Genomic DNA, 15,113 nt, shown 5'->3' on the forward strand with positions numbered 1-15,113 from the left:
AGTTCTCATATTGTTTTGGAAAGTGCAAATTTGATAGATTTGGTTTTAAATGCAAACTGAACCAAACTTTCCTCCATACCTACAGAAAGATTAGGTGTAAATGTAATAAGTAAATAAAATAATAAACTTGCTGATAAATTGTTTGTCTTTGTTTAATCTTTTTATTATGCATACATTGTTATGTTATTACTACTGAGTAGGGATGGGATTCGCTGCATGGTTCTGATCTGCTTGCATTCCGACAGTCTGTCGTTTGATCCCAATCTGCCCTTCCCCCCCTTGCTCTCACACTTGCTAGTTCGATCTGTTGTGTGTATTTTTGGGTGATTCGATCTACAGTTTATTTTTTTCAGTGGCCAACATTTCGTAGTTATCAACATAGATACTTATGTAAATGACGACAGTATTTGACGTGGGTTTTTGGCAGTGGGAAAAACGGCATAATTTTTAGGTAGCTTATGTGAATGATCACAGTGTTCCATGTGGTTTTTTGGTGGCAGAAAAAACATTGCATAATTTTTAGGTAGCTTATGTGAATGATCACAGTAAAATGGGGGAGAAGTTAAAAAATTAATTTTTGCCAATTTGCAGCTGTGGCTGTGCTGATTACAGCCACGGCCTGCCACATGAAATTGATGCCGGTCTGAAAGGATGGTGAACTAGTGAATTCAGCTGGAATCTGGTGCCAGTGATTTAGTGGATATTCTCTCCCATCCCTCCTACTGAGGCCAGACCTTCTGAAAGGTCTGTAGCTGGCTCATAATGAAGCACTGAGTCTCCAGTTATGGCAGAATGACAAGATACAATTCTTTCATCACTCTATTTTTCTTTTTGTTTCAGTATGAACAGAACACACTACTCAGTCCGTTATCCAATGGAAACTGTCATGGTGAGTTTACCATTTAAGACATAAATACTAGATGGGCACTCAGATTTTCCATTTCATATTCCAGGAGCAGTATCAGCTGTTAAAGCTTGATCAAGGATATAATCTAACTCCCTGGTCCACATAGCTTCTCTTTGGCATGGTGGTGCATGAAGGGAGTGAAGTGTATGAGTGTATTGGAAGAAAGAAGGATGGAAACTTGCCTTTACTTCATTTAAAGTCTAAAATATGTTTTAAAAGTAATGCGTGGGAAAGTTGCCAAACATAGACGGACTAAATTTCCAGGTGTGCAAAACTTTGGAAATTACAGGAATGCATATATATGGCTCTGAGTAATTTACCTGCAGTTATGACACCTTTGTACTACCCAAGCTCCACATTGTGGCATTCTGCCTTCTTTGAGACCTTCGTGCTCACTCTTCAGCACACCAGTAGCAGAGGGCCACATTGCAGCTGAGGGTGTGTGCTGTGAATACATGACCCAGCATAGAAGTAAGAGCTTCCCATTACATGCAGGGTTTCTCATGACAGCAAGTGGAGATGCTAGATACTCGTGAATGGAGAGATAGTAATGGAAAAGGCAGCATGCTTGTGCCTGATGTGAACACATCCAGGCAAGGAGTTGATGGGATGTCACTTAGAGTCACCCAGAAAGCCAGAGAGGGAAATGCGTGAGTTCTATAGGAGGTACCTAAATCCCTGCCAATGAGGGGATAAAGGAGAAGCTTTCCTTATGCTTAGGTCAGCCACAGTGAACAAGATCAAAGGTGCTTTGACTGAAGCCCCAAATGCGCTAGAATCGACTCGTTTAGTTTGGCAGAACAGGTTGCCTCATAATGCTACCATGTTTGTTTGTACTAGGGATGGATGAATCTGTCAGTTTTTCATTTTTACAGTCTTCAGTTCTCTACATTTCGGCATCAAGTTGCATTTTTTTTTAAAAAAAGGCTCTTGCTAAATTTCATCAGCATTTTACTGCTTGCTTTTCCTGATATAACCATTTTTGCAACCACTTTCTCCTAAAATGGTGTGTTCCTTATGCTGTTTTCACCAGTATGTACATTTTTATGAATATTTATCCTAATACATTTTTGTACGCATTATTTGGCTGGAGAACTGACTTAAGAAGTGTGGAGTTTAAAGCTGTATTTCACTTTGTATATTGTTTTGGGAAGTGCAAATTAGATGGGTTAAAATGCGAACTGAACAGAATTCCCCCCCCCCAACCCTAGTTTGTGGCAACATTAATCTAGTCTATGTCTTCATTTAACTGAGATTCCAAATGTTTTGTTTTGTTGCGTGTGTGTCAGAAACAAAGAGGGGAAAAAGCACCAAGTGGTAGCTGAAACAGAAGGAGACAAGCTCTGGTGCTGTGTGGAAGATTTATTGCATGTTCTACACGTTTTGGAGAATATACCTCCTTCCTCAGGAGCTAAAAACAAACACATTTAATTGGACAGAATTAATATAGACACAACACTGCAGTCATTGCTCTGAACATACTTTTACAACAAACCAAAGATTACCTTTTTTATTACTTTTTTTTTATTACAAATGGTTGCTTCTGCAATCACATAGCATAAAATATTACTATGCCCTGACCTTTAGCTGGGTAAATAATCTAAGAATTGCCATGTTTCACAACTACATAGCCATTAGACACTCCTCCCCCCCCCAAAGAAGCCAAACATCACCCTGTCCTGACCTGTGGAGCTATATGGTTTCTTTACTCTGCCAAATTACCAATCAAAACATTGAAACATGTAGCAATCCTTTGCCAAAGCTCCACACAAAACACAATTATTAGGACATCAGACTCTTATACAAAATGCCAGATCTAAGCAGCTGGTACTTATCTCAGATATCTCCACCGTAGCTCCTGCAGTAGTGAAGTCCACTACTCCTGCTAACAGAGTCAATTACTGACATGTACTGTTATCAGAGACAGTAAGTAAATTCTCATACAATGCCTCATACTCCGTGTATTTATGTATACCGAGAGGAATATAAACCCCAATTTAACCCTGAGGGTGCCAAGCTTTTCAAAGAGATGATCTAAAACAACTCCCTCTTACTCAGCAGTTTGTCATTATCACCAGTCTTTTAATTGGCCCAAAATATGCTATCATTTGATTTGTGTTGTTCTTCTATAAAATGTTGGGGGGGAATTTAAAATATAAAGAATTTCTTAACTCACTAACAAAAGAAGCCATAGACATCCATGTCCAAAGATTGTATTTTGGGACAAACAAATATTGTGAACCCTGTATGATACTGGGTGGAAGGCCTGGATATAAATTTAATAAATATAAAAACCAATAAAAATATTAGGGGCTTTGTGACAACCTAGAGGCCTTGAAATGTCAACAGTGACCCACCCCCCCATTTAAGTAAATCAATTAACTACAAGGAAAAACAAATACCGGATAATTTTCTAAGCTTCTGATGTCCTCTCCCATAATTGCTGGTTTTTCATTATCTCTCTGTGGAAAAGATTTTCTTTTTCTCTTTGACATTTGTGAATTGTCTGTAGAGAGAATTCCATTAAAAAGCCTATCAGTTCTCTTAGGTCTATTTTTACTGCCTGGCTAGAGTTTACTTTCTTTCATATTAATTTCTTTTTGTCCCTTTGCATAACATTATGCATATACAATTAAATAAGCCAATAAGCCTCAAGAGCGGCAAACTTATAAAAGCACTGAATCTTTGACTATTTTTGAGAAAGTTTTAGTGCCAATGTAAACCCATACATTGTCAGCACCTAAGTCCCCTGAAGAATTTAAAATCTCTTTTAAATAGTCAAAATTATTTTGTTTAAACCATTTCATTTTGAATCTCCATCCTTTTATTCAATGCTTTGTAGTTTATAACTTTAAAGGTTAGTTCATATATATGTCCTTGATTTCTGACCTTCCTAAGAAGGCCAAAACCCATGTCTGATAGATCATTTCATAAGTGCACCTTCCAATATTTAACAGTAGAAAGCAAAATATGCTTGTGTTGCATAAGTCCCCATATTGGATTAGAGAGCAGATGCTGTGAATGTTTTTTTTGTTTTTTTTAGGTTTACAGGTTGCTAGCCTCTTCTGTGGAACATTTTTAGAAGCTGTGACTTCAATGTACATTTTTAGAAAACTTAAATTTTTATTAGGACCATCAACTTTTTAATGGTTACCCATCTGCTAATTGAATTGAGCAACTACTCAATTAAGTCTACATATTGGAAAGCATCTATGAAGGCATGTGTGTGTGTGTACACACACGCACAATCCTAGAAGGGATAGTTTCCATTAACAATGCAGTCACTTTCTTTAACTCAGATGGTAAGCGGTGACAGAAATTGAGTCAAAATGGGTCCACTGAGAAAAGGGAAGTATCAGCATGGCCTGGGGAAACCTGAGGTTTTCAGAAGTACTTGTTTGTTAAGGAACCTGCGTGTTGCAGAGGATTCTGAGTCATGCTGTATGCCAAGTGTGGGGTACCTTTGGTCCTCCAGAAGTTGCTGAACTACAACTTCCATCATCCTTGCTTTTGGCCATGTTTGCTGGGGCTGATGGAAATGGTAGTTCTAGAGGGCCAAATGTTCTCCATACCTGCTGTATATATTCAGTTCATGTGTGCCACTGGCCCATTGTCTGGTGAGAACTGAGAGGGAGTCCTAGGGCACATCCAGCATTCTTCTACAGCTGCAGATTGCAGGAGAAGACCAAAGGTGGTGGGCAAGTGGTCTTTTTTGATGTTCTTATTAAGGAACTCCATATAATGTTGGCATTAGAGGCTCCAGCAGCCTTGATGGTGTAGAGTGCCTAGCACCTTTTGGCAGTTTAGACTGGTATCCCAGTTGCAACCTTTTCTGGAGGTAGAAAAACTAGCTGCAGTGATCCATGCTTTGATAATCCTCCAAGCTGCCTTTGAAGATAGACCAGAAATTTCAGCTGGTAGCAAGAGTGTTAGCCAGGTTTTCTGAGCATATCACACTGGTCCTTTCACACATGCACTGGCTTCCTATTCATTTCCAAGCCTAATTTAAGGCAGTGCTATACTGAAGATTTCTCCCACTTTCTTTTTTTAAACCATTCCCTATCAATTAATGAAAGAAAAAAAGTGTATTTCAAATTTATCAAAGGGGAAAGGGAATTTCAATGACATTGTCGTGGGTGGGTGCAGGAGTTCTCCCCCCCATTCTTACCTTATTTTTAAGTTGGTTCAGGAGTGTCTGTGACTGTCTTTATTCTACAAATCATCTGGCCAGTAGTCAGTACTCTGCAGCCTTCCCAGCTGCTTGCACTTCAATTAAAGCCCAGAGGAAGGATCCATCATGAGATTACTCCTCCTATAGGGATTTTTCAGAACAGGAAGTGCAGACAGCCAGGGAGGCTGCAGAGTGCTGGAGAAATGTTTACTGGAAATTTTAAAAATGCACACAACAGCCTTTACCACCAAGCAACAATAATGCAACCTCAAAACCCTGACCGACTGAAATTCTAAAGTACCAAGAAAATAGAAAAATTGAAGGCTCTTTTGCAGAAAAAGAATACTTTGGAGGACAGATTTCAGCACAGCAATAATTCAAGGTGCTGGTTTTGACCTATAAAGCCTGGCACCTTATTACCTAATGTAGCACCTCCTCCTATGTGTACCTACCCTTATCCTAAGATCATACACAGAGGCCCTTCTCCATGTGCTCCCTCATTCAGAAGCTTGGAGAGTGGCCACAAGAGAGAGGGCCTTTTTGGTAATGGCCTCCTGGCTGTGGAATCTTCTCTCTAGAGAAGCCCACTAGGAACCCACATTGCGGTCTTTTTGGTGCCAGATTAAGACCTTTTGGTTCTCCTAGACCTCTAAAGATCTGTTTTTAAATCCTTGTGGTGCAGTTTGTGGTTTTAATGTATGTATCTGATGGTTGCTTGCACTTCAATTGGTTGCTTTAGTTCTGTGTTGTATACACCATTTTATTATACTGTTTTTTATTTAGGGTTTTATACTGGTTGCCTCCAGTTTATTGGTTTCTATTTTAGTATGCGGTTTATTTTTATGCTTGTATTCTCTTTTTATTGTATGGCGTCTAGAGATTTTATTTTATGAAGCATCTCATTAAAAAAAAGCTTCCAAGGATCCTCAGGATCTGCCCCACCCCTCCAAAAAAACCCACAGTTTGAAAACCACTGCAATATAACCAAGTGTGGCACTCATTGTTTGAAGGAAACACCCATCATAGTGATCCCCACTGTAAACATGGTCTGGTCGTATGGAAATTTCCACCTATTTTAGATGGATACTGCATCAGTGCCTGGAGATCTCAGAAGCCCATCTTGCTTTAATGAAAAAAATAATAACAAAACACCTTTTAACTTAACCATATAGGCGAACCATCGTTACAGCAACGGCCCAATGAAAGGCATTCCCTAATATTCGACTGCAGTGGCCTGACTTTCTTTGACTACACTGGCATCTCTATGCTTACTCAGGTATTTATGACTCACCACTTTCATTTTATTTTATCCACCCACCTATGTGTGAGCTCTGTGGATGAAACTCATGCTTGTTTCACAGTAAGTTCTAGCACGGAGACGGTTGGCATAAACAGTCCTTTACTTATCTAGGATAGCAGGTTTCTAGCAACTGGTATTGAGAAGCATACTGCTTCTGACGGTGGAGGCACAACATAACCATCATGGCTAATAGCCATTGATATAGCCTCCATGAATTTGGCTAAACCTCTTTTAAATCCATCCAAGTTGGTGACCATCGTTGACTCTTGTGGGAGCAAATGTGCTCTGTGAAGAAGTACTTTCTTTTGTCTCTCCAGAATCTTCCAACATTCAGCTTCATTGGATGTCCACAAGTTCAAGTGTTATGAGAGAGGGAGAAAAAATTCTGTCTATCTACTGGCTCCATGCTGTGCAGAATTTTATACACTCCTGTCATGTCTCCTCTTACTCACCTTTTCTCTAAAGTAAAAACTCCCAAATGCTGCAACGTTTCCTCATAAGAATCAATATGAATATTTACTGTGGATATTCCATGGACCACCTAAATGAAGCATATGGACCAACAACCGTTTGGGAACCCTGCAATAACTCATTTCGCCTTCCTTTCCAAGATTCATCAGAAGAAAGCAAATATACTGGTTTTGTATTAGATGAGTGAGATCTTTGCAGTGGGATAGGGACTGAACACTCAAACAAGCTGCTTCCTTGGGATCGAGTGGCAAGCAGCCTGTGTTAAAGAATTTTAGAAACGTTAACCTCTAATTCAGGGGTAACTGATGTGGTGTCCTCTAGATGTTGTTGGACTACAATTCTCATCATCTTTCTGTTGATGGTGGTGGTTCTTGCGTGACACAGCATACGTTACTTTGGAGTTAAGTTGAGCAAGAAACTTCTCAGATGCATTAGATCAGGTTAAGAGTCTTTATTAAGACATTAGGGCCAACAAGCTTAAGAGTAAATACATGTACAGTTTCTTCAGTCACCCCCCCCTTCTGGTACATCTCTCTCCAAAGGTAAACACAGAAGACAACCTCTCAGTTCAGAGGCAATATACAGAAGACACCCTCTCAGTTCAGAGGCAAAATACAGAAGACACAACTTACAGACTCTGTTAGAACTTTCCCAGTTGCTATCTAACGTTACCATGACTACCGCTGGCCTTGGATGTCTGCTCTCTCTCAGGCCAGGAGATAACAGTTACTTCTCCAAACTTGCAGGCTTTATGGAAAACAACTAGAGACAGTAATGCCTATGGGTCAACAGCCCAACACTTTCTTCATTGGCTGTGCTGCTGAGGCTGTTGGGAGATGGAGGTCAGCAACATCTGGGGCAGCAACACCTTGGTTGGTCCTGCTCTATCTCAGCCAGTGTGGTGTAGTGGTTATAGTGTTGGACTAGGACCTGGGAGACCAGGGTTCAAATCCTCAATCAGCCATGGTCACTGGGTGACCTTGGGCTCGTCACTGCCTAATTAACCTGACAGGGTTGTTGTGGGGATTAAATGAAGATGGGGAGAACCGTGTACACCACCTTGAGCTCCTTGGAGAAAAGGTGGGATAGAAAGTCAATAAATAAATAATAAATAATCACTTTCTGCTGGTTAGAAAATACACATTTGTATTTGGAAAAAATGCAGAATTTGGCCAATATAAGTTTAATACTTTGAAACCAAATTAATATTTTGACCAGCGTAGATTTAATATCTGAGTTAGCAAAAACTGATTAAGCCTCACGTGAAAACATTGTTAGCATTAAGACCCTTTCTTCACCATGTGACATAGTGAAGTGTATTTGAGCTTGGCTTATGATATATGTGCCACATCCTAAGGACAGAGTACAGGAAACAAATCAAACATATATTCTAGTCCATGTACTATTTGCGTTCGTGTTATTGGCCAAAATAAGTACAGACTAGATGAAGCCACGTAAACACTGAATACCAGTTGCAAGAGCTTCAACAGTTGTGCCTTTGCCTGCTCCCTTCCTGGAGGCATCTGGCTGGCCTTTGAGGGCAACAGGAGGCTGGACTAGATGGACCTTAAGATAAGAAGAACCCGCCTGGATCAGACCAGTGCTCACCCTTATAATGTGGTATTGAGCTTTACCATTCCATACCACAAAACCTTAATAGTGCTCCGCTTTGACGGATGTTTATATTGTGGAACAGTGCCCTCTGCTGGCCTCTTGCAACACAGCATGTACATTTTTTTGCTAAATATTACTTACTGTTTCTTACTGAATGGCATCTTTCCTGAGGTTGGGGGGAGCAATGGCAGTAGGCCTTGATTATTTGGACAGGTTAATTCATGTGAAATAAAAACACCAACAACAACCAGGTGTAAAAATCTAAATGAGAGAAGAGGGTGGGGGAATAGCGAATGTGATCATTCAAGCTCTTTAGTAAGGTATTTTAAACATTTGCACTCTTTTAGATCTACATGGAATCTAAAAAAAGAAATATTGATGTTTTGCTGGCAAATTGCAAAGGCAAGTATCTTTTCAGTGAGTATAACTTTTAAATGCTAACATTTCTAGATGTCATGCTCCCTTTTAAAATGCACACGTGCATGTCTTATTGCAGCTTCTTTGATAAAGGCGTTGAAGCTCAGTGGAAAGCTAGAATCTGAAAGTTCCATCTTTTTTGAGTCGGTGTCTTCAGCTGTTGGTGCCATTCAATTTAACAGGGTGAGTCTCACTGCATGAGGACAGGAGAAGATAAGAGAGCTGTCATTTTTTTTCTGTCTCTCTCCAAAGAGGCCAATCAGATGTCTGAGGGAAATTCACAAACAGGAAGAGATGGTTGTGTCTGTACCTCGTTCTTCAGCATCCAGCAGTCAGGAATTTTACTCAGTCTCAATACAGAGGCCATATTTCTGGCACTTGCTGTTCATCACCTCTGGTGGTTATTCTCTTTCTATGTGTTATAAATGGCCAATCACAATGACCTATAGCAATGAAGTTCATAGGTGAATTATGGGTTATGTGATAAAGTATTTCCTTTTGTTTTTCTTACCTGCTAATTTCACTGGATGACCTGAGATCTTATGTGCTGAGAAAGGTGAGTCATGTTTTTCCTATTCATGCTGTGCATGGCAGTCATAGTCTTATAAACCATACTAGGGGGTAGCCAAGGTGCCCTCCAGATGTTGCTGGACTGCAATTCCCATCATTCCTGACCTTTGGTAATACTGGCTGGGGCTCATGGGAGTTGCAGTCAACAAACATCTACAGGGCACAATGTTGGCTAACCCTACCCTATATCATACAGCCCTTAAAGACATATGGTAAGCGCTTTAGCTCAGTGGTAGAGCATCAGCCTTGCATGCAGAAGGTCCCAGGGTCAATCCCTGGCATCTCCAGGTAGGAATGGGAATGCCCTCTGCCTGAAACCCTGGAGAGCCACTGCTAATCAGTGTAAACAACACTGAGCTAGATGGCCGATGGCCTGACTTGATCTATAAGGCAGCTTCCTAGGTTCTTTCCCCCCCTCTAAGCTAAACAACCCCATGATATGCTTATTTACTTATGGTAGCCATTTTGTTACAAAAATCAGGGCACACATGTGTTTGTGTAATAATAATAGCGGCAACAACAGAAAAAGCCACAACAGTTTGGACATCTGGGCTGATGGGTAGTTGGGAGCAACAATATTCTGCAGCAGTGATGGCCACCTGCTGTGGTGGCATTGTCCATCCCTGCTGCTGTTCATTAATGGCTGCATACACCTGCCTAACATTAAGTCCAGCCTTACCCTTGCAGCCTCTGTTAGGATGGGATTACACAGTACAACTCAGGGGTATTTGGGCAGGAACCAATTTTATTATATAAACTGTGTTTCCACATTCCTACTTTCAAAGGGCACAGACTGCGTTATAATGTAAGGTCCAGTAAGCCTCTTCACTGTAACTGTTATTAAACCCAATATACAGGCAGCTCATGGACTTTGGGCTCTTGATTGTTTTGTGCATGACTACAGCGTTAGCCAGGGCCCAAGACAGAGTCACCTCCATGACATGATAAAGTTAAACTAGTCAATCAGCTGTTGTTTTCTGTTTCTTCCCCCTTCTCCGTTATCATGAACAGGCCCATTCTGCTAATTGAATTCAAACAGAAAAGCCACCTTTTCCACCAAGATTGCTTTAGGCTGATTGACTTGAACTAAGGAAAACTGGTGGTATTAGTTGAGCTAGAATGCCAAATGGAAGAAATACAGTGAATTTATTTATTTACTCACCCTTCATCATAAGATCCTAGAATGGTTTTTCATGGAATACACAATGATAGAAACAGATACAACCAGAACAATTATAAAACATGGAAAACCATTGCAAATGGATCAGATTTACCTACTGGAAACTTAAGGCACTTTGATTCTGTTTTTACGTATTTACAGGACTACCAGGTTTTTGTTGGGGGGGGGGATACCTCACTCCCAGCTGGAGCTGATGGGAGTCCAACAACATCTGAAGGGCCTGTTGGCTACATCAGGCTACTGTGTTTAATGTCGATTTTATGAGATAAATGAAAACATCTCCACAGGCCTGGCACCAGAGGGCACTGGCCAAGGGCCTTTGTGGCCCTAAAGGGGCCCTCCTTAGCTCCTTAGGCTGGGAGGGTGGAGCTCCTGCTCCACAATCCGCGACAGCATCGGGTTGTGAGGCGAATCATAGCTAGTGACCCGACACTGCCACAGACCATAGAGTGGGAGCTCCACCCTCCCAGGCAACACTCCACCAATACAGGTGGTACATAATTAGGCCTGCCTGCCCCACCTACCTCCCACGTTGCTGCATCAGTGTGTTGTATGCACATGCCTCCCATCACCAAAGATGGCAGTGGGGGCATCCCTAAGGACTTGATGTCCCTGACGCCATCTTGGGTGATGGTAGGCATGCACACACAGCATGCTGACACAGCAACATGTGAGGTGGGGCGGTGGGTCTATTTAAGCCCATGTTGCCTGCATCAGGCTGGAGTGCTGTGGAGCATGGCGACTTGGGCCCGGGACAGTCTAGTGCCCGAGAGCCTGTGTGGGCTGCTCCTCTCCTTGTTAACCCTTAACAAGCCCAATCATACTTGGCGCCAGCCCTGCATCTTCTTCACCATGAAGCCCTCTGGGTGACCTTAAAGAAGTTAGTACCTCTCAGCTTAACACTCCCATAAGGTAACTCCAGATGTGCATTGTTACTAGATTGAACTTATAGCATACTTACTACTTCTTGCTTTTATCCAAAAAAGGGGGCATAACACAGAGGTGGAGCACATGTTTTGCATGTGGATGGTTCCAAGTTCAACCCTTAGCATCCCCAGCATGTAGCAAGGCTCAAGATGGCCTTTACCTGAGATCCTTGAGAGCCACAGCCAACCAGAAAGTACAACACTGGACTAGATGGATCAGTGGTTTGGCTCAGGGTACAGCATCTTCATATATGCCCCCTCCTGATTTACCAGAAGTGGTGGTCCTGTGCATTTTGGTGCTTTTGTTATACTATGATAATCTGCTTATTACAGCAGTATATGTGCCTCCATATCATTGTTTTGGATCACGACCAAGGAGCTTTAGTTCTGGATGTCTTCATGGGTCTATTTTTAATGTTAAATGCTTGGGTTTTTGATGACTTGCATGCTAATGCAATTACTCTATGAAACATGTTCTTGAAATAGATACCTGTAAGGTAAAATGCCTTTGTTTCTTCAATTTTAGAATTTCTGCAAGCTTAATGAACTCACTGAGGTCTGATGCTAGCCTGATATGGATATATCGAACTGCGCACCTGCAGAAGGAACTATACCAGTGTTTCTTCAGTTCTTCAAACATGGGATTTTGTCAGCGATAATTTGTATGCCAAATCTATTTAACAAACCCAACAGCAACAGTGCTTACTGTCAATTGTTCCTGAAGGTTTCTCTCTGAGTTGCCATCAATGACAGATTTTTCAAAAAAAATTAACCTGGACTGTTCTTTGATGGCTACATATTTTTGTATGCATTTAGATAAAAAAATATTAGAAAGCAATTTAGGATACTACAGTAATGTATATTGTTTTAACTCATGTCTATTGTAACTTAGTTGTATCATTTTGTGCACAAGAAAGTACAGTGTTACAGAATTTTTGTAGTGTAATTGATGGTATCTAATCCAGGATCTATAGCTTGTTACATGGAACCACAAACTGTGATATAATACAATTTTTGTTAACTATCCAGGGCACCCAGTAGAACAATCATACCATGCCCCCTTCATGTTCTGTCAAAACCACCAAGGTCAATGGTTGTTTCGAGTGGTCCTTATGCTCTGCACTGTCTTATATAGCTTCCTATGAATTTAAAAGATTGTTTCCAGTCATGATCATAGCCTTTTGCTTCCTCTTCCATTATGAAAAGGATTAGCATTTGTTACTAAAATCCTCAGGTTTGACCTAGGCTGATGTGTATGTAAACAGATAGCTCCAATGAATTCAGCTGAATGGTGCTCCTAATGTACAGTGGTCTGGAGGGTCTTGTAAGAGAGCCTTCGTGTCACATTTTACAGGGAAGAACTTGCGTTCACATGCAAATATGACTATATTTGCATAAAGAGAAGCCCAGCGTGCAGCTGCAGATCTACTGTAAGTGTTCAGACACATTCTGCATATACAAAGGAAAGTGTTGACGGTAATGCTAAACCATAATTCTGTTACAAGACCATAATTTAGCATTACGCACACAAGCCTCAGGCTCATGCCCTCCACCATCTTCCTTCAGTGCAACAACAAGAGATCGGAAGCATCCGCATCTGTTTTAAATTAACTGCACTTTATCATTTTGTCCAAATTGGGACAAACTGCAGTTAGTGTAAACTATGGCTTGTCTAAGCAAGCAAGAATCAAACAGTAGTTTCTGATCCTAGCTTCTTTGGATGAACCATAGTTAAAACTAACCACAGTTCATAGTTCAGACAAAGCAACAAACTGTGGATAGTTTTAAACCATTGGTCTTCTCCTCATGGCCATGTTGAAGAGGGAGAAGGGAGATTAATGCAGGTTTCATGTATATAATGCTAAATTATGATTTCACATTACATCAGAACCGTCAAAAGAAGATTCTGCATAGAGAAGCAGATATGCACATTCAAGTGCAGCAGTATAACCATGGCTTAGACCAGACTTCTCCTATCTAGTGCCCTCCAGATGTTCCTGGAATACAACTCCCATCATCCATGACCATTGGCCATGCTGGCTGAGACTGATGTGGGGTGGAGTCCAACAATGTTTGGAAGGCATCAAGTTGAGGAAGGCTGCTTTATACATTTTGACCAATTTCATTATTATAAATACTGGATTTTGATCTACACCGTCACACATAAAACTGAACTTTATTTCTTCATACTAGTAAGGGAGGTGAGAATTAATTAGTAAACCAAAAGTGCGCAATACTATCTCCCCCCTGCCCCTGCTGCCAGGTTTCTTGCATATCTGCTTACATGTTTTCTAATGATACTAGGGGGAGAAAATGCAACATAACATTTTCTGCAACTTTTTTGCCATCACTGAGCAATGATTTAAAAATTGCATCCACTTGTATCTTCATTCAGCCAAATCTGATTGGCTGAATCCTGGCTGAGGGGGATCACTCATGTGACTCTCTGAACAGGAAGAGAGTGGGGGAGAAATGAAAACCAAAGAGGCTGCAGGCACCTAGCAAATTCAATACTTTGAGGATTTTCACCAAAATCGCTAGTTTCACATCTAAAAATCAAAGATGAATATGAGGCACCACCTAAAAGTTGATGTTCAGCAGCAATGTACCTAAAATCTGTATTCCCTGGTTTGGTGGAAATATGATTTGGATGACTCAGTGCTGACCTCTAAACCAAGTCTGGCATTGCAGGCCTGGTTAAAATGTGAAGCCCCCCTCCCATAAAAGCTTAAATCCTCCTTTTCTGGTTCCTCCCATCCACCCTCCTCCCAACTCCTTCACTTACCTTACTCTGGTGGTAGAGGAATGGAGGGTAATCTCTGTCTCTCCCTTCTATGACACCAGCTGCACTGGTATGGCACTGCACCAGGTGCGAGAATACTACACTGGAAATGTAGCTTCCCTAGTAATGTGTCAGCAATGAAGCTAGATGGGTGGGAGACAGGAAGGTAACGTGGGAAACCATGTGGTTCAGTGGAAGGAGGGAGGAGAGGCTGGATGGCTTATTGAAGGGAATGGGGTAATGGGCTGTGAACACACTAGTGTTTTCATTAGCCACACTTGGAGGGGAAATGGGTTGATCCGCCAATCAGTTGTGAAATCTCTTTGAAGCCAAATTTAAACAAAAAACAAGCTGCTCCCACCAGGTTTTACAGCAAAAAGGGGCGGTGTTTGACTAGTGTCATGTGCCCCATTTTCAGAAGACAGCGGTGGGGATGCGCTGGAACTGGCAGAATTGTGAGTGTGTTTCTATGCATGATCTAGCGCTGTAATGCCCCTGATGTGACATAGTGGGTTATGACAGGGTTGAAATAGGGCTCAGAATAAACTGAGCTATATTAAGTTTGAAAACTAATTCGGTTTCCTTCCCATCTCCCGCAATCCAAGTCCAGTTCAAAGGATAGACTTGAGGAGTGCTTCCTATCCCTACTATTTGCGGGTTGTATTCAGTGGTTGCTTTGGACTTCTGGGAAGAGCGTCCACTTGTGCAAATGGAGGCACCCTGATTTTTTTGCCAATCCCCCTACTGCAGCCACCTATGCCATGTCCCGGACAAT

The 15,113-nt window shown here is 41.3% G+C and overlaps 2 long non-coding RNA genes across 2 annotated transcripts; both read left to right on the forward strand.

The window, feature by feature from the left end:
• The first annotated feature begins 805 nt into the window (after nt 1-805).
• Nucleotides 806-8,866, forward strand: LOC133375547 (uncharacterized). The gene is made up of 3 exons (XR_009760248.1): nt 806-889; nt 6,251-6,354; nt 8,811-8,866. It is a non-coding gene; the product is annotated as an uncharacterized LOC133375547 (long non-coding RNA).
• Nucleotides 8,867-8,963: 97 nt separating this feature from the next.
• LOC133375552 (uncharacterized) lies at nt 8,964-12,727 on the forward strand. Its single transcript, XR_009760249.1, has 2 exons — nt 8,964-9,063; nt 12,083-12,727. It is a non-coding gene; the product is annotated as an uncharacterized LOC133375552 (long non-coding RNA).
• The last annotated feature ends 2,386 nt before the right edge of the window (nt 12,728-15,113 follow it).

Source organism: Rhineura floridana, chromosome 1 (genome assembly GCF_030035675.1).
Source record: "Rhineura floridana isolate rRhiFlo1 chromosome 1, rRhiFlo1.hap2, whole genome shotgun sequence".
Taxonomy (NCBI): Eukaryota; Metazoa; Chordata; class Lepidosauria; order Squamata; family Rhineuridae; genus Rhineura; species Rhineura floridana.